This window comes from Phocoena phocoena, chromosome 16, assembly GCF_963924675.1.
Source record: "Phocoena phocoena chromosome 16, mPhoPho1.1, whole genome shotgun sequence".
In the NCBI taxonomy this organism is placed as follows: Eukaryota; Metazoa; Chordata; class Mammalia; order Artiodactyla; family Phocoenidae; genus Phocoena; species Phocoena phocoena.
In genome coordinates, this window is record NC_089234.1 from 43,774,894 (window position 1) to 43,799,100 (window position 24,207).

Below are 24,207 nucleotides of genomic sequence, written 5' to 3' on the forward strand. Positions count from 1 at the left end.
CCTATGGCAGGCCCAGCAAGAGTTGCTGACATATGTGTAGAAACAACTTAAATTATACTCCAGTCAAAGCCCTGTGAGGACTAAGTGGGCTTTAAATCAACACAAATTGATTTTCTTAGCATTTCATAATTTGAATAAACTTCAAGTACATTCCCTTTATGTTAATAGACTTACAATGCTAATTTTTATTTTCTCCCAAAAAAAGATAGCTTTTTAGTACTCAGCAGCTAGGAAATGTGATTCTGGGGGGCATAAAAAGCAGATGCTTCTTTAATGAAAGAACAGAGACCACAGGGCTGCAATGTTCCCCTTAATATCATTTTTCACTTCCAGTGTGCATTTATAACGATTATTTTAGGGGAAAAAATGAGTTCAAATGCTGAGCAAGTATTTTGAAATCTCATATTAGAAAGCTTATTCTACAAGATTAATCTTGGTATTCCAGAAAACCCCAAGTAATTATTTAAATCAGGGCCTAAGCAGGAGATGTACTTTGCACATACATTTTCAATACTGCTGTATCTGTTCATTAGCAAATGTGAAAATCTGACCATGTGTTTTAACTATGGTATAATAGTAATAATAATAGACCCTCTGAGAATCCAAAGCCAACTTTCTCACGCAAGCAAGAATTTACTACTATTTTCTGAGACCCTTGCCACATGTCTAGAATTTTTACGCACTTTATATACATTTTATCAAATATATGGTTTACCTATTTCTTAAAACAATTATGCAACATAGTTCTCAGTCTTCCTATTTTACAGATGAAGACAGTGAGACCTCAAAGACTAAGTAACCATCTAAGGAATGGTATGTGTGGACATCAGTATCTGAAACCTAATTCCTCTTTCTTGGTGCCTCAACTATAGTACAGGGTGCCAGAGAGACAGCTAGTCAGAAGGGGCTAGCTAGGCTTTGAATTCAGAAGAAAAGGAGTTCCACACATACCACAGGATAGAGTAGACAAGGGATCCAATCTCGGGACTTGTTGCTAAAACATAAGAGGTCAGTTACGAAAAAGTGCTCAGAGTTAAGCGTACACACAGAATCATGAACAGCACTGGTGAGCAGACCTGCTGAGCTATATGCCTCAGACAGAATTTGCTTTTATTTTGCTGATTAAAGCTACCTGCAGTTAGTCCTTTATGTGTAGTTTAATGAGGATGAGTCTTGTAGGTGATTATTTCCTTTCAGCAAAGAAAGGGACAGAAATACAAGCATTAACCCATAATGTGCCCTGAAATAAGCACAGTAGAGTTGGTGACTAATCTCCAGTACTAACCTCCCCAAGAAGGCTCATTCTTTCCAAGAAACTAAAGCCTGGATTAATCTGCTTCTTGGTCTTTCCAAATCTTCTGCAAGTCTACGATAACATTCCAGTGAATGAACATCTTGAACATCCTGGCAAATTCAAGCCCTTACCTATGTGTATGTTTGTTTATAAACATGCTAAAAACTTTACAAATAGAAAAGTACTCTTTTCAGAAAGCAGGAGGCAAGTCAATTTTTACTAAATAGGACATGTGCTATTTCCTAGGCGAAATGATTTTGCGTGGTCGAGAGGTGTCTTCTAAATTCATGTTTATAATTTGTAAGTAAATTATTCGTAAGTAATTTATAAATATAGATATTTAAATATGTATAAATGAACGTTTATAAAAATAAATGTATTTAATTGAAATACACTCCTAATATTTTGTTTAGTCTCCAACTAAATACCTACTTTTTTTTCCCAGTTAGAAAGATTTATGATGGCTCATTATCCCTACAGAGCTCCAGAAGCTCAGTAAGTTTCTGTGACTGCTGCCCCAGCACGGTGTCTACAGAGATTTTTTTCCTTATAATAGAAAGTGCTCATTTCCGCATTTCTGTCAAGATCCACTACTCCCTTTAATGACAATGGATTGGTGATTAAGATGGAAAAGAAAGCCATTAAGGATAACTCGTCTGTTCTTCAGATTTTCAAGTTATTCATTCAACTGAAAGGTGATTTTGCAATGGCTGGAGGAAAGCGAGTTGTTGATGCAGTGTTCAGTTCCAGGGGGCAATTCAAGCCTTTCTGTCTAACACACATTGGTCTTGTGCACGAAAGACTCAAAAATGCTTCAGTTTCCACTGTCCTGTGGTACTTTGATGAGGTAATCCTGACTCAGCAGATCTATGTAAAAAGAAGCAAGTAAGCATTTTCCCCCAAATAAAAAAAATGGATAAGGTAGGGTTTTTCAGGGGGTTCTTGTTCAGTTTTATTTTGAAGAAAAGTAGGGAAAGCACAACTCAAAGGGAATTGGAGGGGTTATTCACAATTTGAAGTTAAAAAGAGTCATGTAACGAAATGATTTTTCAGATCAAAGCTGCTTTGTCTGCATATAGCAGAGGCCCATGCGAAGATGTCAGATCTCACTCATGTCACACGAAAAGGTGAAATCAGGTATCACTGAGCAATGGGAAACTGAGCTGCAGATAGGTACCACTGAGGCTCTGCTTCTGTTCCTCTCTGTCTGCACAACATCTCCCTTCTCCTCTTTTTTCTCCTTCTTTTTACTGGCATTATTGTTTTCCCAACTCTTCTTACAATTGGCTGCAGCTTGTCAGGATTCCAGCACTAGAATTTACCTAACACGATCTCTCATCTCAGCCTTCCCGATCCCATTCCCAGGAAAGGCATGTTACTGCATCAATTTGAAGCAGACGTCCATGTTTGGTCAAGTAGGTGATGTAGTGAACTGCCTCAGAGGACACGAATCTGACTACCTGGATGTACTACTATGCAGCTGTTATGAACGGTTCAACTCAGAAATCCGAAAATGCCCCTCCCAACATATCTGCTATATTGAGGAGCTGCGTACATCAAATTTAGACCACCATCTACCTACGAAACTGGAACTTAATGCCTTCTTTACCTTCAGTGATGGGAACTAACTCTACTTTGGATCTCTACTCTGCCTCACAGCCCAGCAGCCTCTCTTCTACCTACCGTGGTCAAAACAGCTACAGACCAACTCCAGCAACCTGAGATATTTCATACCTAACCAACTTGGTTGTATGGTCTTGATTAAAAATCCTTAACCTCTCTATGAGCCTCTGTTTGGGGGAGAGAGAGAAACAGAAAGAGAGAGATGTCAAACCAGATAATCTCTGAGATTCCCTCTAGATCAAATGTGTTTGTAGAACACTTTGCTCTCAGTTATTTTGATATTCAGTATTAAACTCAGTTTGCTAAATGTCAGAGAAATGACTACAGCTTCTCTCTTTATAAAAGACTGGTGTATTTCCTAATCAACTCTCTCCCATCTCACTACATTTCATACCCTACTGAGCATCACAATGTAAAACCACCTCTAGAGGCCAGAGCACACCAAGAACATTACTCTGTATCTTTGTTATTGCTGTTCTCTTAGCTAAGGCTGTCCTTTGCACCCTTCCCTGACATTAAAATACTAGTTATCTTTTAGACTCAGTTAAAAAGTCACCTCCTCTCTGCAGCTCTCCCTGATAAGAAGAATTAATTGTCCTTTCTTCTGAGGCACAAGTTACTAATACAGCTCTTCTAGAATGAATTTAATTTTGGATTTAAACTATACTTACTTAGTAAGTGATACAGAATAAATTACCAAGTCATAAATGCCTACAGCACATGGATTATTTCTTAGACATCTTTGAATCCTCTAATAGCACCTAGCAAAGCATTTAGAATAGGGTAGGCATTGAACGAATGAATACATGTATAAGTGAATGAGTGAATCTTCATTAAACAAAAACATCCAAGTTCAGGAATCCACCATTCATGAAAGCACAAAATATTTTTCAGATATATTGGAAATTCCTCCATGGTGCAATGAGGAATTAATTTATCTTATCAATATTATATCTAATCATGATCACCAGCTGAAGTAACCAGGTCAACAAGAAATAAACCAATTTCTAAAATTAGTTTAATCCTTTTCTCCACCTCTATAATATGGTTTTATATTCAAACATTCAAATGTTTGAAATCAATCTCCTGTGCTCATTATCATGCTTCATCATGAACTTCAGTGGAGATGTTAAATATTCTATACTCAAAATCCTCTAAAAGGCAAGTATTTTATCTATACTGACTTTTATGCCTGCTCTCTAACCAGAGGTACCTGACCTTGCTGTATTTCTGACTTTACCCTTAACATAATTTAACTAGTTGCTCTAGTTTCATCCTGTAAAAATATGGCAAGGTCAGCATGCTTGAATGTAATACTGTCACCCCTGCTGACTTGGATTCCACAGCTATCTGTGGTTAGTTCTATGAAGACAAGTTACGTCCTTCTTTCGGGTACTGCTCGGTTGCTTGAATGTGTGCCCTCAGATCTTGGGCTGAAGTTAAGGCCCTCTTCTGAGGAATTTTTAGAAAATACCAACACCCCAGTACAGGGGTTTGTAATCATCCTCTCATTCTGTTGTATTTGGTCCCTGTGGCTGCTTGACGTTAAAAATGGATGAGCAAGAAGTGATGAGTAGCAAGAGGAAATTTGCCTGCAATTTTTTGAATAATCAAGTACTTCTCCAAACTAAGTGGAAACCAAGTTTCTCCCTACAATATTACTAGGTGTATTGCTGTCTTCACAATTAGTGCTATTGCTTTCTCTCCTCCATTCTAGAACTAGCTAAAAAAAAAAAAAAAGGTTTTGAGAACAACTGTGTTATAACTGTGTTGTCTTCCCTGAAAAATACTTCTTCAAAGTAGAATATATTCTCATCTAGTTGAACTGGTTTATGTTAATGTAGCTGGAACAGGTGGAAAGAACAATGATATTTTAATGTTTCTTCCAGTTATAAAGAAGTGAAAATAGCTTAACTACTTCAGTAATATCAGAATACTACTCAGCCATAAAAAAGAACAAAATAATGCCATTTGCAGCAACATAGATGCAACTAGAGATTATCATACTAAGTCAGAAAGGGAAAGACAAATACCATATACTATCACTTACATGTGGAATCTAAAATACAGCACAAATGAATCTACCTACGAAACAGACTCAGACACAGAGAACAGACTTGTGTTTGCAAAGGGGGAGGGGGATGAAAGAGGGATGGACTGGGAGTCTGGGGTTAACAGATGCACTAACTATTATATAGAGAATGAATAAACAACAAGGTCCTACAGTATAGCACAGGGAACTATATTCAATATCCTGGAATAAACCATAATAGAAAAGAATACAAAAAAGAATGTATATATGTGTATAACTGAGCCACTTTGCTGCATAGCAGAAATTAACACAACGTTGTAAATTAACTATACTTCAGTAGAAAAATAAATTTAAAAAAATAATAATAGGGCTTCCCTTGCGGCACAGTGGTGGAGAGTCCGCCTGCCGATGCAGGGGACATGGGTTCGTGCCCCGGTCCGGGAAGATCCCACATGCCGGGAGCGGCTGGGCCCGTGAGCCATGGCCACTGAGCCTGCGCGTCCGGAGCCTGTGCTCCGCAATGGGAGAGGCCACAACAGTGAGAGGCCCACATACCGCCAAAAAATAATAATAATAACAGAGATTCATAAGTGAGGGCACAAGTTGGCCCCAAAGAACTTGAAATTGAGATGGCCCTTTGAACACATCCCCAATCAAAGAATATGATTAATCATGTGGGGGAGTACACTAAGAAATCATTAATGTGTGACCAAAAAGAGCTGTGAATGTTCCAAGGTGATCTAGACATCATCTCAGGTATACAGTACTAAGATACATCTGAAGTTGTCTGAAACTTTTTCATATACATTGCCCTCTACAGACAATGGGGAAAAAAAAGATGACATGACCATAAGGAAAATGCTCATATCATTTTGAAAATAATGAAAAAAAGATGACTAAAAACAAAATGGTCAGCCTGAAAATAAATGGAAAGGATTAAGAGCAAGCACTGTGTATATAGCATCCTACAGAATGAGACTACATCTGGAAGATACTAACATAGGCACTAGGGGAAAGAAACAACTTTGTTATATAAAAGAAATAAATCATTGGGCATCGACATATTATAAAGAAAAACTCCTCATTATTATTCACCTGCCTCTGCATTCATTCTAAACTCACTAAAACCAACTTCTAATTATTAATTTCACAATAATAGAAAGGTTTACCTGAACAAGGGATTTGAATATTCCAGTTGATAAAAAGAATATTACTTATTGTAAATTAATGCATCTACCTTAATATATTCATCAGTCTTCTATAAGTTTAGTTCAAAGGAATAACTTTTTCTTAATATAAGCAACACAAAGTGCACTGGCAAAGACATGATTGTGGACATGCAACTTAAGGATCACATGCTGAACAATGGAGAAAGTGTATAAAGATATTGCCAAGCTGGGCTTCCCTGGTGGCGCAGTGGTTAAGAATCCGCCTGCCAATGAAGGAGACATGGGTTCGAGCTCTGGTCCGGGACGATCCCACATGCCGCAGAACAACTAAGCCACGCGCCACAGCTACTAAACCTGCGCACCTAGAGCCTGTGCTCCGCAACAAAAGAAGCCCAGCGCAATGAGAAGCCTGCGCACCACCTCGAAGAGTGGCCCCCGCTCGCCGCAACCAGAGAAAAGCCCACGCACAGCAACAAAGACCCAACACATCCAAAAACAAAATAAAATTAAAAAAAAAAAAAGGTATCACCAAGCACCGAGACCATCCAACCATTCTTTATTAATAGAACAAATTCATCATTACACTCTTGGTCTTTTTAATTTTATATGGAAGTATAACACGTTGATGGATTTTCAGACAGTTTTTGATTTAGGACTACTACCAAAGTGTGGGGTATATTTTTAAGGGTAGAGTGGCTACATATGAATATGATCAGCTTTAATAGGTACTGCGCAAAACAAGTCTTTCAAGGAGTTGTACTAGTTTTCACTCTCACTAGCAATATGATTTGCAGTTACTGCATATATTCATCAGTGCTTTGTTATCCTCCTTTAGTCTACAATAAATAGTATGCCCCTTTGTGTTTATCTAGTACATTGATCTCCTACAAATATTTCTGAATCAAAAAGTTATGAACTAACTGCATAATTTGCTGCATCAAATACTGCATTAAATTTTCCTGGCTGTAAGAGCTCTCGCGATGTATTACAGTTAAGTGATGCAGAGACTTAAGTAAACATATCTATCCTAACCAATCACTGGCAAATAATGAGCTACAGTAATTCCCTAGCAGCTATAGCTTTAAGGTAACTTCATTCATTTCTTCAAAGTAGAAGAGAGAAATAGTTTTTACCATACTGTAAAATATGAAACTCATTTTTTCAAAAACTGTTTTCAGGAACTTTGATTAGAAAATTTAAAAGTCCCTAGTGAAAATCCCTGTTTGGTTTGGCGGTGATTAAAAGAATACCATTATTCCGAACTTAGCTGTCTAAGGATGAAAATTTCTCTCTGAAAAGCAATGTTGAAAACAATTATGCAAATATGCAGAATGGGGGAAAGACAAGATCTTAAGCCTCTTAATATGGCCAAAGACTGCAATTTTCAAACCAAACCAAACTCAGTTCTTAAAACTATTATTCTATAAATCTAAAAACAGCAGCAAAAACAAACAAGAATCATGTGCACACCAGTTTTTTGATGTTAATCTAAGACAACTGTGACCCCTGCTGTCCACGTGTTCGCACATTTAAATTCTCAAGGAAAACTTAACACGATTACTGAATATTCTTTAAGTTTCTAGTAATAAAGGCCACTAGACTAGAAACCAGTGCAAGGTCTAAATGTATGACTCTTATTCTCAAGAAATAGATAATTCAGCAAAATTTGAAGGAAGGACAGATGTGTCAGCATGTAATAGTTCTACTTTTCCTCAAAACTCCCTGCAAATTAGCCACAGGCATTGCACCTGTCCCTCTCCAGCCCCATTTGTGTATGGCTAAGATTGTAATATAAAAAAAAGGTTCAACATGTTAAGTTTAAAAGGGCACAATAAGAAACGTTATCACCCACAGCTGCAACACTTATTTTGATTGGTTGTTTAGACTTTTTAGTGTAAACTCAGGAGTCAAGTTTTCCCAGAAAGAAAAATACACTTAGTTGTAGATTAAGCATACTAGTAGGCCTTCCAGATACCTGGATGGGGTTTTAATGTAACATTTGATAAAAAAGATTAACTGGACATCTCACCAGACCAAAGCAATGTTTATTTACATATGCAGTTTGGGATAAAGGGTGTGGAAAAAAGCAATTATCATTATTATTAAGCATTTTCTACTTTACAATCACTGCGCTAAGTGCTTTATACTTACTTTCTCAAGTTAATACTTGGAACTTCATGAGCTACTAATTATTATCCAAATGTCAGAAAGTCTGAGTAAATTTCCAATGTTACATGATAACTGAGTGAAAGAGCCAGAACCCAAACCCAAGTCTACCTGACTCCAAAGCACAGGCTCTCACATTAAACCATCCTGGCTCCCATATCCTACCATACTCAGGATTCAGAAAACAGCACAGAGATCATCAGTTGTAACAAATGTACCACTCTGGTGGGGGACATTGACAATGGGGGAGGCTATACACGTGTGAGTGCAGTAGCAATATGTAAAATCTCTGTACCTTCCTCTCAATTTTCCTGTGAACATAAAACTGCTCTAAAAATCGAGTCTTTTAAAACACAGATCAAAGAAAAAGAGGAGGAAAACACCAATTTCTTCAAAGACCAGAAGAACACACTTTTCCTAACTCTATGAACAAATATTTACTTATTGCCACTATGTAACCAGAAGTTTGCCTCATTCTAAAGAGAATTCAAAGTGTAAAAACATGCCACAAAGGGCAAAGGACAAGAACAGGTAATTCCTAAAGGAGAGAAATACCTAATAAACCTTGGAAAACATGCTCAACCTATTAAAGGATTCGATTAAAACAATAATGAGAGAACAGTTTTCATTTTTCATATTGGCAAAAATTAACATTTGGCCCTTGTAAGTATTGACAAAGATATATGGAAAGTGGTTTTGTCATATATGGATAGTGGGACACTAAAATGGTTCACTCTGTTGTGAGTTGTGGAGTAATTTTACAAAGTCCAATAAAATTGAAAAGGAATATATCCTATGACCCACCAGTTTCACCTCTAGGAACACACCCTTTGAGAAACTTTTACACAGGATCTTGTACAAGATGCATATATAAACATATTTTTGCAGCTTTTTTTGTAACACTGGGGAATTCAAACAACTTAGAAGTTTGTCACTCAGAGAATAGATAAATTAAATATGGCCTATTCATATAATGAAATATTACATAGCAATGATAAGGTATGAACTATATTAAAATATATTACATGAAAGAAGTAGATACAGAACAATACGTCTAGTGTAAAAGCAATGATATCCACATTAGCACAACATGAATGGCTTCCCCTAGAACTGTGCAGTGCCTTAAATAACATTTATGGAGATTTGCTAGAAAGTGTTAATGATAGAAGACAGGATGAATTTGTGTTTGCATGTGCTTGAGTATATATCTATATATAGTGATGTTTCTATATCTGTCTTTATAGCTATCTACCTGCAAGGGAATAATGATGACAAAAAGAAAACATACCAAATTTATGATAGGATTGCCTCTAGGAATAGATGAAGTGAATTTAAAATCAAAAGTGGTCGTTAAGAGAAACTACTTTCATTTGTAATATTTTTATCTTAAGAAAATATGGTAGCAAACAAAATATTAATGCTATTCTGCGTGGTAAACTACAGTACTTACTTTTATTCATTCATTCAAAACAAATATTTTTGTATCGACAATATGCTATCCATCCTTCTTAGTGATGTGAATAAATAGAGAATAAAATAAATAGACCCACCCCCAAGAAGCTTATGTTCTGTTTTTCTATAAATTTTAAAAATGAAAAATTAGGAAATATTCATGACAGTTATTTAATACATGGATGGGCAACTTTGGGCTGAGGAACCCAGCTGTCTTAGAACAAGGCCACTTTCTGGCTTACTTGTACTCCAGCTATCTGGTTTTAGTCTTTGGAAAGAAATGGAGAGTGAGAAGCAGGAACTTTACTCTTAGGCTTTTTAGGCTATTAATTTATGGAGCCACCACCTCCTGCCAACATGTTAATGTGTACTGCAATATCTAACTCTCAAAGCTTGACTGTTTTTCCTTCAGCACTTTAAAATATGTCATGCCATTTTCTAATTGCTTGCATAATTCCTGAAAAGGAATCTGTAGTAATTCTTATCTTTTTTTCTCTGCATATGCTTTTTTTCTCCAACTGCTTTTAAGATTTTTTTCCTTTATCATCGGACTGCAGCAAGTTGATAGTATGCCTTAATGTTGTGTTTGACCTGCTTGAACTTCATTAAGTTTTGTAGATGTGGAAGATTTTCAGCTGTTCTTTTTTTTTAAAATGTCTTTATTGGAGTATAATTGCTTTACAATGGTGTGTTAGTTTCTGCTTTATAATGAAGTGAATCAGCTATACATATATATATATATATATCCCCATATCTCCTCCCTCTTGCATCTCCCACCCACCCTCCCTGTCCCACCCCTCTAGCTGGTCACAAAGCACTGAGCTGATCTCCCTGTGCTACGTGGCTGCTTCCCACTAGCTATCTATTTTACATTTGGTAGTGTATATATGTCCATGCCACTCTCACTTCATCCCAGCTTACCCTTCCCCTTTCCCGTGTGCTCAAGTCCATTCTCTACATCTGTGTCTTTAACCCTGCCCTGCCCCTAGGTTCCTCAGAACCTTTTTTTTTTTTTTTTTTTAGATTCCCTATATATATGTTAGCATACGGTGTTTGTTTTTCTCTTTCTGACTTACTTCACTCTGACACACTCTAGGTCCATCCACCTCACTACAAATATCAGCCATTATTTCTGAGAATAATTTTCCTTCCCCTCCCCCACTCATTTTGAGACTTCACTTAACACATATGTGAAACTGCTTGATAATTTCTCATAACTCTGTTTTTTCCCAATCATATTATTTTCTGGTTTTCATTTTGGATAATTTCTATTGTTATGCATTTAAATTAACTGTTTCTTCTGCAGTGTCATATCTGTTAATTCACTTCAGAAATTCACTTCAGATACTATATTTCTCGTTCCCAGAAGTCCCATTTGGTTCTTGTTTATATTTTCCAATTCTTCCTTCATTATGGTCATGTTTTTGCTCACATCTTTGAGCACATGGAGCATACTTATAATAGATAATATTAAATTTATTTTTATGATACTATTATCTCTGAGTTTGTGTCTGTTTTTATTGCTTTTTCTTCAGGTTATAAGTCACATTTTCTGCTTCTTTATAATATCTAGAAATTTTTCTTTGAATGATAGACATTTTATATTGTTGAATACTAGATTGTCTGTGTGTGTATTTCTTTCAAGTTTATGAGTTTTTTCCCTAGTAGGCGGTTAAGTTATTGCAGGTCAGTTTGATCCTTTCAGGCCATATTTTTACAATTTCTTTTAGGGAAGCTCAAGAAAAGACTTTACTCTTGTACTAGTTCCACTTCTTAGTCACGACCAATCTACAGTCTCTACTGAATGCCCCATGTATTCAATAAGATCTGTCCACTTTGGCTGGTGAGAACTTGAATGATCCCCAGCCCTATGTAAAACCTGTGAGTTGTTCAGTTTTCAGCTTCTTTCCATAGAATTTCTTCTTTCCTGACTTCACAGGGTTTTATCCTATGCATTCTCAGATTTGTATTTGGCTAAAGTCTCAAAGAAATCCCTATGCAAGTTTCTGGCATTCTTTCTCTATGCAGCCCTCTTCTATTGGGCACTATGCTCTCAAAATTCTGTGTTGGCCTCCCAGAATTCTGTTAAATCTGCTTAGGGTCTCTCTTTCTCCTTCACAATCTGGAAATTACCTCTGTGTAGAGAGTCTAGCTTATGTAGGGATAAACTCACTTTTTTCCTTCTCAGGGATCATAGTCTCATGCTGCTTGCTTTTTAACATCTGAAAAATGTTTGTTTTCTGTAGGTTTTTTAGTTTTTTGTTTGTTTGTGATGGAAGGGTAATTTCAAATATTCTTACTCCATGGCTAAAAACAAAAGCTGGATTCCTTTTTTTTATTAACAAAAGGAAATGTGGGGTTGTAGTGTGATATTAATGTTAGTAGAAAAATACAACAAACAGGTAACATTTGATAAAGTATAAGGAGACAGAGAATCACTAGAACTAGTGCCTTGTGTTGGCAAAGGCAAGAGGATGTAATATTTGTAGAACTGGAGTGGTTTGTCTTAGATAAAATCATGAAAATTTCATGTATATGATTATGGGAGAAGAAATATAAGAGGTTTGAAAGAAGAGAAGAAAGTATAAATTATTATCTAGGAAAATAGGAGAATGAATGAACTAAAGTAGGATTTCTAAGCAGCAATGAAGGTGAACCTGAGAGTTAGTACTCTGAATTTTAAATGAGAAAAAAAATGTGGTTTTGACCAGTCATATTCACACAGTGCAGTTACAGATCCAAGGAGGGGCAAAGATTTGGGTTTAATCAGTGTTAAAGTTTCACTTTGGTGATACAGAATTATATGCCTTTCTATTTGATTCACTCATTAACTTATGTGTTCATTTTCTTGCCATAAATACTCACGGTCCCTATAATATTAAAAAAATGTATCTCCAAGGTAAAGCAGACCCTAACTTATTTTTGTCTTTTTTTATGTTCAAGGATTGAAAGCCATGCCCTATGTCCTGAAGCATGCTCAAATCTCACTTTTTGTACTCAAGACTTTAAATAATTTTATTGCATAATTCTCACATTTAACTTTCTCAGCTTAGCCTGATTTGTGTGTAAGGTAAATTTAAAAACTCAAGAAAATATACATACTTTGATTCTGATACTATCCTGATAGTTTCAACAAATCACAGAAAGTAAAAGACGTTTTAAAGTTATTGCAATTTTATCTTCAGAAGAACAGGATTCTTAATCCATAATAGAATATGTTTATCATTAAATATTCACAGACAGATTGTTCTACCATCACTACCTTGTACACTCTCACTGGTTATAGATAGCAGAAAGTTACTATACAATCATTTTGAAAATATCAAGGGATACAGCTACACTGATCCATTATTACATTACACATTCTTTGGATATTATCTCATCTGTTCCTTTCAGAGTGATAGTAAGACAGCAGTCTGAATGCTGTTTCTTTTCACTTGAAGTGTTTTAAGTAGCAAGGATTATAGCTTATTTCTCAATCTAAGGATGCTCCATCATTTTCTAGGGAGAAGGGGAGACATCAAGCCATAAAAGTATGTTTATGCTCTTTGCTTGCCCTTAACTTCAAATTTTATAAAGTAGTACCTTCAAACTTTTAAACTTATTAAGTACTGTACTATCAGTGTATGAATATATATGGTTACATAAATCAGAAATTGAACCAAATAGAAAACAAGAAAATATTTTATAAAGTGAAACTGTAGCAATATTCACACTTTCTTCATCACTTTCCTATTCTTCTAAAGTCATAAATTATAGAAATATACTGAATTCTCAAACTCAAGGCTGGCACCTACAATCTCAATAACAAAACAGCGTTATTTTTCTTGAGGAAAATTCTCCTCCACCATGAAAATTCCTCATGTTACTTTTAAGCTTTTATTGCTTTGACTGCTTTTCTCCAAGTATATTCAATTTTGTCATAGCCATTCTTTTAAATGTTGCACTAAGAACTGTAAACAATTATCCAGAGATTCCAACAAATGCAATGAGACCAGTGGAATTATCAACCCCTCTGCACTGAACACTCTACTTCCATCTAAATAATGTCTTTACTTCCTCTGCATAATGTGAACTCATTCTGAGGTGTTGCCATTTAATATGATCTCTCCACTCTCGTTCTTAGACGTTTGATTGTATGAGCTTATTACAACCCACTACATTTTTCACTATTAAATGTCTTGTTATTAAGGACAGTTATTCCAACCTGTAAAGTTTTTTTAAAAAGTTTACTGTTATTAACATTTTTGGCTTTCATTCACAAGTATAATAAAAATGTCTCTTATTTAATGAATCAAGACATTTATTTAGCATTTTCTATGTTTTAGGTAGGCTAATCATATAGCTTAATTCATTGCTGACACTAGTAAGGCTTACTCTTTGTAGACTTCTAGGCTTTCATATGAGTACATAATAAAAAACACTGAATGGAGCAGATCTGTGGCTCAGCTCAGCCCAGGTATCAGTCTTCTGGCAAGTCATTCCCATTCTCTGAGGCCAAGTGAAGTGCCCTCCTCTGTGCTTCTGCAGCCCAGTGTGTTCAGAATCCAGTTCACAATCTCTTAGCACACAGCACTCAGGACAATACTGAATTCACCCATGATGTGTCTCTTCCACTACTGGATACTGAGTCCGTGTCTTTTTTATCTCAGCATCCCAATCACCAAGCACTGTCTCTGGCTTTCTGAATAAATGTTAGCTGAGCTATTGAACCGGACAAACCAAAGCAAGTATAGAGACTTAAAGCATGATATCCATTCACACAATACCTTCTCTTTCTCCTCAACCATCAACTTTTGATTAAACAAGCTACAGTTTCATATAATTTTCTGTATCACTCGATAGAGAAAAGTAGAGATAGGTAGATAGAAGAGGTGAGTATATCTATATCAATCTATCAGACTATTCTAAGAAATACTTCAGTTCTTCAAAACTCTCTTGCTCTCTCTAATCTCTAGGCTCTTGCATAAAGTTCCTCTGCATCCCCTTCTCTGGCTGACCCCTACTTACCTTCAGGTCTCTATTTTCTCATTCTCAGTCAAGCTTTCCCTGATCTTCCTTTACCAAAGCTAGCTTCACCTCTCTGGGCTTATGTTAAGACCTTTAATTGCCCCACTATAGCCCACTGCATTACAAGGACTAGTTTTAACTGCCTTATCTTCTAGAGTCTCGGCTCCATGAGTGCAAGTGTGTATATTTCCCTCACTCTTACATCCCCCATGCCTCACAGTGTGCTTATCACGTAGTAAGAGCCAATTAAGAATAATTTGCAATGTGAATAAATGATGCATACTATTTTTTTTTTTTTTTTTTTTTTTTTGCGGTACGCAGGCCTCTCACTGTTGTGGTCTCACCCGCTGCAGAGCACAGGCTCCGGACGCGCAGGCCCAGCGGCCATAGCTCACGAGCCCAACCGCTCCGCGGCACGTGGGATCCTCCCGGACCGGGACACGAACCCATGTCCCCTGCCTCGGCAGGTGGACTCTCAACCACTGCGCCACCAGGGAAGCCCTGATGCATACTATTTAAAGCAGCTTTCTGGACTGCTTGTAACTCTGATTAAAAGGGGGAAAAAAATGCCCATCCCTATATTTAAATATGAAAAGTTTAGTTTTGCATGGCTACAGTTAAAATTATAATCTTTGACATGTTAGGTAAACAGAATACACATGGTATTTCACAATCTGACACTTACCCACACCATTCCACTATTTTACCTCTCTTTCTCCACATGGACCCAAAAGAAAAATTCATCTTTCTAAGTTGTTGGCACTTCTCTTTCTTTCATATTTTTTATTGGGCACTTAAACATATAATTCTGAGAATTCTCTCTTTCCTTTTTACTACATGTTACTGTTTAACTCTCAAACTATTAATTTTATAAGTGCATATGTCCAATTTCCTAAATGATTAAAATCTTGAGGGCAGGGTCTGCAGGTTGCTTTAACTTCATACATCCAGATATCACAGAGCTTAGTTGATATTGCATTAATTGATGTTTCAAATCTATGAACATTGAGTGTTAGGTGTTTTTGTTTTTCAAAAAAAATTACAAATTTATTTTTTAAACCATAGCAAGTATTAAAGTCACTCAAGTTTACTCACTTCTTTGTAAATCCTCCCATATGCTAAAGTTTGCTGAACTCTACATCATAAAATAATAATGTTGGTATTCTAAAAACATTAACTTCTGCCTTTAAATTTCAGGAAGTCAGTTTAAGTTTGGAAAAACCTCATTTTCTTCCTGCCAGTTACTAATAACCTTTTATATTATTCCATAAGATGACTGGTATTGACCTAAAAGAAATTCAGTTCTTATTGCAGTTGTATTTCTCAGAACATGACTATATCAGTTGTTTTTAACGTTGTCTCTGTTTTCTGTATAGGCATTGTTTTTGGCGGGGGGGGTGCATAATTTTTTGAGATAATTACTAGGCCTGCAACATACCTAGATGAAGTAAGAGACTTTGTTGTTAGATTTATAAAACACTGAGAACTCAGGTGGAACTGTTGACCAGAGCTCCTCAGTTGCCTTCCACATGGCATCACCATATGTCTTGGGCTTCCTACAACATGGTGGCTAAACGATGACAGACAGCAGCCAAAAGCAAACATTTCAGAAAGCAAGGTCCAGTGTGCAGGTGTTATCAAGGCTTTGAATGTATCATGCATGCCAGTGATCCATCAGGAAAAGTTAAACCTAGAGTAAATACAGGAAGGTGTATACCCAGGCGGAAGCGAAAGGATGAGTCCACTCATAGAAAAAGTATGTGATCACTGACATTGTTTAAAATTGAAGTAGAGGCTCTACAGACAATACCTGCATTCTAGGGCATATTGCCCCCATCTACGAAAGGCATGAATATTGGAAGCATAGTTCCTTTGGGGCCAGCAAAGTAGCAGTCTACCACAATGTGAGAGGTATTTTAAGGCGAAAAATCAAAAAGTTTCGGCAAGTGATTAAATGTAAGAAATAAAGGAGAAGAATAAGGCAAAAGTTACAGTGAAGAGTTTCAAGCCTGAATATCTTAGGATATGGGTTGCTTCTCAGAGAGTAAATAAATGACAATAATACTGAGGCCAGGAGGTATTTTAGCAAGATAAGATGTGTTGTGTAAAGTACTGATTAAAGTGTACAGGGGGAAATTTCCCAAATGCAACTGAAAATATATCTGTAACTTATGTTAGGAGGGAAGACTAGAAATATGAGTTACCCATATGAGATATTAAAGCATGGAGAGAATGAGATGAAGAAAGTTGAAGCATTGCAGGGGTGCTCACGTTTAAAAGCTAATAGGAGGAACATGAATCAGGAAAAACAACTTAGTAAGAAAGTTTCAAAAAGTAGGAGACAGTAAATTGGGCCAAATGCTAGGGAAAGAAACAATAATAGTGAGATCCAAAAATAGGCCAATTAACTTAGCTATGGAACACTTCAGTTGAATAGTGCAGAATAGTCAGATTGCAAAGGTTATGGCAGAGGAACAATGACAATCTAATGATAATAACAGCACCTGGCATCTGAGTGATCACTACATAATGTGTATGGGCTTAACATACAGTATCTTATTTAATACAACAACCCTGTGAGGTAGATCAGAATAACAACATTTCATGATGTCAGAGAAATTATCTGAAACTTAGGAGCAGTTAAAAATGATTACTGGGTTTTTTTCCCAGTGTAGTGCTAGACTTGACTAATACTGTCTGAGCAATTTAATAAAGTTTGAGAGGCCAAGATTAAAGATTTTTGCCCAGCAGCGATGCAAACAATTTCTGGTGTTGGAACAGGAAATGTCTGTTGACGTTAACCAATCTGGTATCTAAACAAGCAGTTTTCTTGTAAAATTCTTCCTAAATTGTTGATTATTCCTGACTTTTCAAATACTCTTTTACCAATTTTAAAAACTTACTTCTTCCCTCATTGCAGTTTTCCGGCGGGAGTTGCAGTCAAGGCCATATGGAGGAGCAGCCTTGGCTAAGGAACTTTCTCTCCCCTCTGACTCAGTACTTTTCCACTCCTAGCCCTTCCCTGTCTTTCCCAAGACCAAGGCTTCATAAAAATGCAGGAGCCTTTTGTTTGGAGGCTGTGAAATAATTTCCTTGTCTGTGCTACACCCATTTGACCCTCTCCAGGTGGCTTCCATGGGGGAAACGGAATACTGGAGAACCAGTGTCTCTCTTTTTTGCCTTTTGACTGCACTGTGGTAATAAGAGAATGAAGACTTGATTGTAACTTTTCAGTCTGGCTCATTATTCTCACTGACCACCTCTACACCTGGCAGCCCATCATGTGCAAAGCACTGAAAGCATTCAGAATGACCCTCCCCCAAAATGTGCCACTTTAGCATGAATTATTCCGAGCTGAAGTCAACTGAAACCTTGCAGGCTCAAGAAAAACTTCTACCTTCCTTCAACTACTTAGGAGAATTTAAATTGGGGGTCTTAGAGTGAGAATTATTACCAGAGATAAATTTTATCTGAGTGACCCATCTGTATGGCAGGGCAAACATGTAATTACCCAACATCTGCTTTTTCTTATTGTCCTGTGAATTACCCTCCTGTCCTTGAAAGTCCCAGACTCTTATCCTTAACTCAGGTTGGCACATATACCTCATATTACCTTTCTGTCTTTGAACCTCTCATATGCACAAAATTAAATTTGGTTTCTCTTCTGTTAATCTATTTCACATCAACTTGATTATGCGACCAGCCACAAGAATCTTTGAATGATAGAGGAAAATTCTTTCTCCCCAACAACACAATGTTAGCAACTTGATTTAACCAGAAATTTCTGACAATTACAGATACTGGGAAATGGATAGTGGGTAAGGAAGATAGTTTTAGATTGAGGCTAGCATTTGTGCATGCATTCTGGTACTGGAAAAGTGAGTGAAGAGGGAAAAACTGAACCTGCCAAAGAAAGGGAGGGAAACAGAAGGAGTTCTCGATAAGGAAGGAGGAGTGGGGCCAAAGCACAGGGGAGCAGTCAGCTCTGAAGGAAGGTTACCTTTTTCTCTAAGACAGGAGGAAAGAAATATGGATAAGCAAAAGTGCAGAAGTAATTAGACACAGCAAGGATGGTGTTTTGGCAGGTAACAAGGGGTGAAGGAATGAAGGAGTTCTCACTCAATGACCTCAATCTGCTCAGGGAAATGGGAGACAAGGTTGTGTGCTAAGGATGAAAGATTTGAGGTTGATTGGAAGGGACAGGACTGGAGTAGCCACTCAGGTGATGCATTAGGAAGTGAACGTGACATAAATAAAAGGATTGCTAACTAGCAGAGCGAGCAGCAGTGTTGTTACAGGGTCCAACAATGCAGTCTGAGACTGGAATGCGTAAAAAGGGATTGTTGAGATCCAGGAATGAAAAATCTTCAGGTGGTCACATGAGATGGAAAGCAACCCTGAGATTTGAGAGAAGCACCCCTGCAAGGCCTGGGAGGAGCAGTCTAGGTGTGCTTAAGTGTTCTCATAGCATCCCATACTTCCATCATCACAACTCTTCTCACAAACGGTCATAATTGCTTATTCTTTAACTGTCCCCCAACTGTACTCAACCCAAGGACAGAGTCTTGACTCCCTTGCTCACGCCTCAGTGCACAATACACCTCACAGTACCTGCCTCGTATGTAGTCAGGGACCAGTAAAGACTTGTTATCTGTTTGGACTCTGACCAACGGCACTGTGAGCCTTCTAGCTTATATACTGTTCTTGTTCTAGTCACATCTCTCCTAGGTTTGTCTCCTGCTGGAGGCTCTGATTCTCATGATTTGTGTATGTCCTAACTTTGACCTGCTTAATGGCTTCGTCTGGTATACTTGTCCTTACCTTTCAGACTGATTATCTGATTCTAGAACCATTCTCCTTTTTTGATTACTAGTTATCAGATATCCCTATCTTGGCTCATTGCTTAAATTCACTATATGTACTGCCTCTTTTATGCCCAGCACCCACTACAATGTGGAGGTCAAAGAGAGAACAAAGAAAACGTGGAGTCAAGGGTGGCAAGAGGGCAATAATTACAAAGAACAAATGTAATCATTGCAGCCTGCAGCCAGCCACCCTGGAACTAAGCCCCACCCACCAGTAGGTGGACACCAGGCCCAGGATCCCCCAGCCCACCTAGCCAGCCACCCTAGACTCGCCTGAACCATCAGCAGCTACAGCAGGGGCTGTGCAGCCAGCTGCACCAGGGGCCAGCCCCACCCACCAGCAAGCAGTCACCAGGCCAAGCCCACCCTGGCCATACGACCACCTGCCCCAGGACCTAGGTGCAACCACCAGCAGGCTGGCAACAGTCCTAGGATCCCTGGGCCACACAGCCAGCCATGCTGGGACCCTCCTCACCCACCAGCGAGCCACCACCAGACCCAGCGCCCAGGCCCCACAGCCAGCTGCCTCAGGAATTGGCCATGCCCACCAGAGGGCCAAAACCAACCTCAGGGCCACCTGGGCCCAGCAGCCAGCCATGCTGAAACTGAGCCCTGCCCACCATCAGACCACCAGCCACTGCACAAGGCAGGGCCTGGCAGCCAAAAGGGCCAGGGGCCAGCCTCACCTACTGGCACACCAACAGTAATCAGTCCAGCCACAACAGAAGGGTGCACTCAACCCATATAGGGGACAGTGCTAGAACATACAACTCAGGTGACCAAAGGGGACTGTGCTGCTGGGACACATAGGATGTCTCCTACACATGCCACTTCTCCTTGATTGGGAAATGTAATCTACCTACCTAATACATAGAAATAAACACAGAGAATTAAGAAAAATGAGGAGACAGAAGAATGTTTCAAAAAAAAAGATAAAACCCCAGGGGAAAAAAAACTCAGTAAAGTGAAGATAAGTAATATACCCAATAAAGAGTTCAAGGTAATGAACATAAAGACGCTCAACAAACTCAGGAGAAAAACACAGAAAGAATTCCAAAAAAGTTAGAAAATATAAAGAACCAAAGAGAACTGAAGAATAACTGAAAAAGTACACTAGAAGGAATCAATAGATCAAATGATACAGAGGAACAGACCAGCCAACTAGAAGAGAGTAGTGGAAATCACCTAGGCTAGACATAAAAAATAAAAAAGAATTTTTTAAAATGAGGACAGTTTAAAAGACCTCTGGACAACATCAAGCATACTAACATTTGTATTACAGGGGACCCAGAAGGAGAAGAGAGAAAGAAAGGTACAGAGAACATACTTGAAGAAATAATAGCTGAAAACTTCCCCAACCTGGGAAAGGGAAAAGACATTTAGGTTCAGGAGCACAGAGTGTCCCAAACAAGATGAACCCAAAGAGGTCCACACCAAGACACATTATGATTAAACAGCAAAAATTAAAAATGAAAAGACTACCTTAAGCAGCAAGAGAAAAGCAGCTAGTTTCATACAAGGGAACTCCCATAAGACTATCAGCTGACTTTTCAGTAGAAACTTTGCAGGTCAGATGAGAGTAGCACAATATATTCAAAGCAATGAAAGGAAAAATGTACAGCCAAGAATATTCTACCCAGCAAGACTACTATTCAGATTTGAAAGAGAGATAAAAAGTTTTACAGACAAGCAAAAGCTCAAAGAGTTCAATGCCACTAAACTGGCTTTACAAGAAATGTTAAAGGAACTTCTCTAGCTGGAAAAAAAAAAAAAAGACCACAACTAGAAATATGGAAATTATGAAAAGAAAATTCTCATTAGTAAAGGCAAACATACAGTAAAGGTAGTAGATCAACCACTTATAAAGCTAGTAGGAAGGCTAAAAGACAAAGTAATGAAATCATCCATACCCACAAAAAGAGGTTAAGTGATATAAAAGCCAAAAATTTTAAATATAATGCCAAAAACATTAAATGTGGGGGGAGGGCACAAAAATGCAGGGTTACAGGGTTGTTAGAATGTGTCTGAAATTAAGAGATCCTCAACTTAAAATAATCACATATATATATATGGTATGTTGTTATATATGAACCTCACGGTAACCACAAAACAAAAATGTCTAATACACACACACACACACACACACACAAAGAAAAGAATTCAAATATAACACTAAAGATAGTCATCAAATCACAAATGAAAAGAGCAAAAGAAGAATAAAGGAACAAAAAATAACCACAAAAACAATGAACAAAATGGCAACGAGTATATGCCTATCAATAATTACTTTAAATGTAAATGGACTAAATGCTCCAAGACATTGATGAAAGAAACCGAAGATGACGGAAACAAATGGAAAGAGGTACCATGCTCATGGATTGGAAGAAGTAATATTTTTAAAATGACCACAAGGGACTTCCCTGGTGGTCCAATGGTTAAGAATCCATCCTGCAATGTAGGGAATGCCGGTTTGATCCCTGGTCGGGGAACTAATATCCCACATGACACGAGGCAACTAAGCTTGCGCATCACAACTACAGAGCCCACATGGCACAACTAGAGACACCGAGCGCTGCAGCTACTAAGCCCATGCACTCTGGAGCCCTCACGCCACAACTAGCGAGAAGCCCACACACCAGAACGAAGAGCCTGTGCACTGCAACAGAAGATCCCACATGCTGCAACTAAGACCCAACACATCAAAATAATTAATTAATTAATTAAAACAAATAAATAAAGTAAAATAAAATGGCCACACTACCCAAGGCAATCTACAGCTTCAATGCAATCTCTATGAAAATCCTAATGGCATTTTTCACAGAACTAGAACAAATATTTCTAAAATTTGTATGGAAACACCAAAGACCCTGAATAGCCAAAAGAATCTTGAGAATTAAGAACAAAGCTAGAGGAATCACACTCTTTGGTTTCAAACTATACTACAAAGTTACAGTAATCAAAGCTGTATAGAACTGGCACAAAACAGACACAAATGGAACCATATAGAGCACAGAAATGAACCACCACTTCTATGGTGGTTTAATCCTCAGCAATAGCATCAAGAATATACAATGAGGAAAAGACAGCCTCTTCAATATATGGTGCTGGGAAAACTGGACAGCTACATGCTAAAGAATCAAACTGAACTACTGTCTCATGTCATATACAAAAACTCAAAATGGATTAAAGAAATAAAAGACTTGATAGCATAAAACCCCTACAAGAAAACATAGCCAGTGCACATGTTGACTTCAGTCTTAGCCGTGTTATTTTGAATCTGTCTCCCCCTGCAAAAGAAACAAGAGCAAAAATAAACAAGTGGGACTATATCAAACTGAAAAGCTTTTGCACAGCAAAGGAAACAATCAACAAAACAAAAAGGCAATCCACTGAATGGATGTAGATATTTGCAAACAATGTATCTGATAAGGGATTAATATGGAAAATATACAAAAACTCATACAACTCAACATCAAGGAAACGAACAACCCATAAGAACTGGGCAGAAGACCTAAATGGGCATTTTTCCAAAGAAGACATACATATGACCAACAAGCACATGAAAAGATGCTCAACATCACAAATCATAAGGGAAATGCAAATCAAAACCACAATGAGACATCACCTCACACCTGTCAGAATAGCCATTATCAAAAAGAAAACAAACTACAAGTGTCGGGGTGGGGGCGGATGTGGAGAAAAGGGAACTCTCATGCTCGGTTGCTGGTAATGCAAATCGTTACAACCACTATGAAAACAACATGAAGGTACCTCAAAAATTAAAAATAGAACTACCATACAATCTAGCAATTCCACTTCTGAGTTTTTTCAAAGAAAAAAGACACTACTAGTTCAAAAATGTATGTTTATTGCTGCATTATTTACAATAGCCAAAATATGTAAGCAACCTAAGTGCCCAACAATAGCTGAATGGATAAAGAAAATGTGGTGTGTATACACACACACACACACACACACACACACATATATACACACACAATGGATTATTATTCAGCCATAAAAAATAATGAAATGTCGCCATTTGCAACAACATGGATGGACCTAGAGGGTATTATGCTAGGTGAAATGAACAGAGAATGACAAATACCAAATGATTTCTCTTTATGTGGAGTCTAAAAAACAAAACCTAAAACACAAAACAAACCAACATATCAAAACACAGAGTCCCAGATACAGAGAACAAACTGATGGTTGGCAGAGAGGAGGCGGTTGGGTGATGAGTGAAGTAGGTGAAGGAGATTAAGAGGTACAACCTTTCAGGGCTTCCCTGGTGGCGCAGTCGTTGACAGTCTGCCTGCCGATGCAGGGGACACGGGTTCGTACCCCGGTCTGGGAAGATCCCACATGCCATGGAGCAGCTGGGCCCGTGAGCCGTGGCCGCTGAGCCTGCGCTCCACAACGGCAGAGGCCACAGCAGTGAGAGGCCCGTGTACCACAAAAAAAATAAAATAAAATAAAATAAATAAAAGAGGTACAACCTTTCAGTTATAAAATAAATAAGTCACACACACGTAATATACAGCATAGGGAATATAGTCAATAACATTATAATAACTTTGTATGGTGACAGATTGT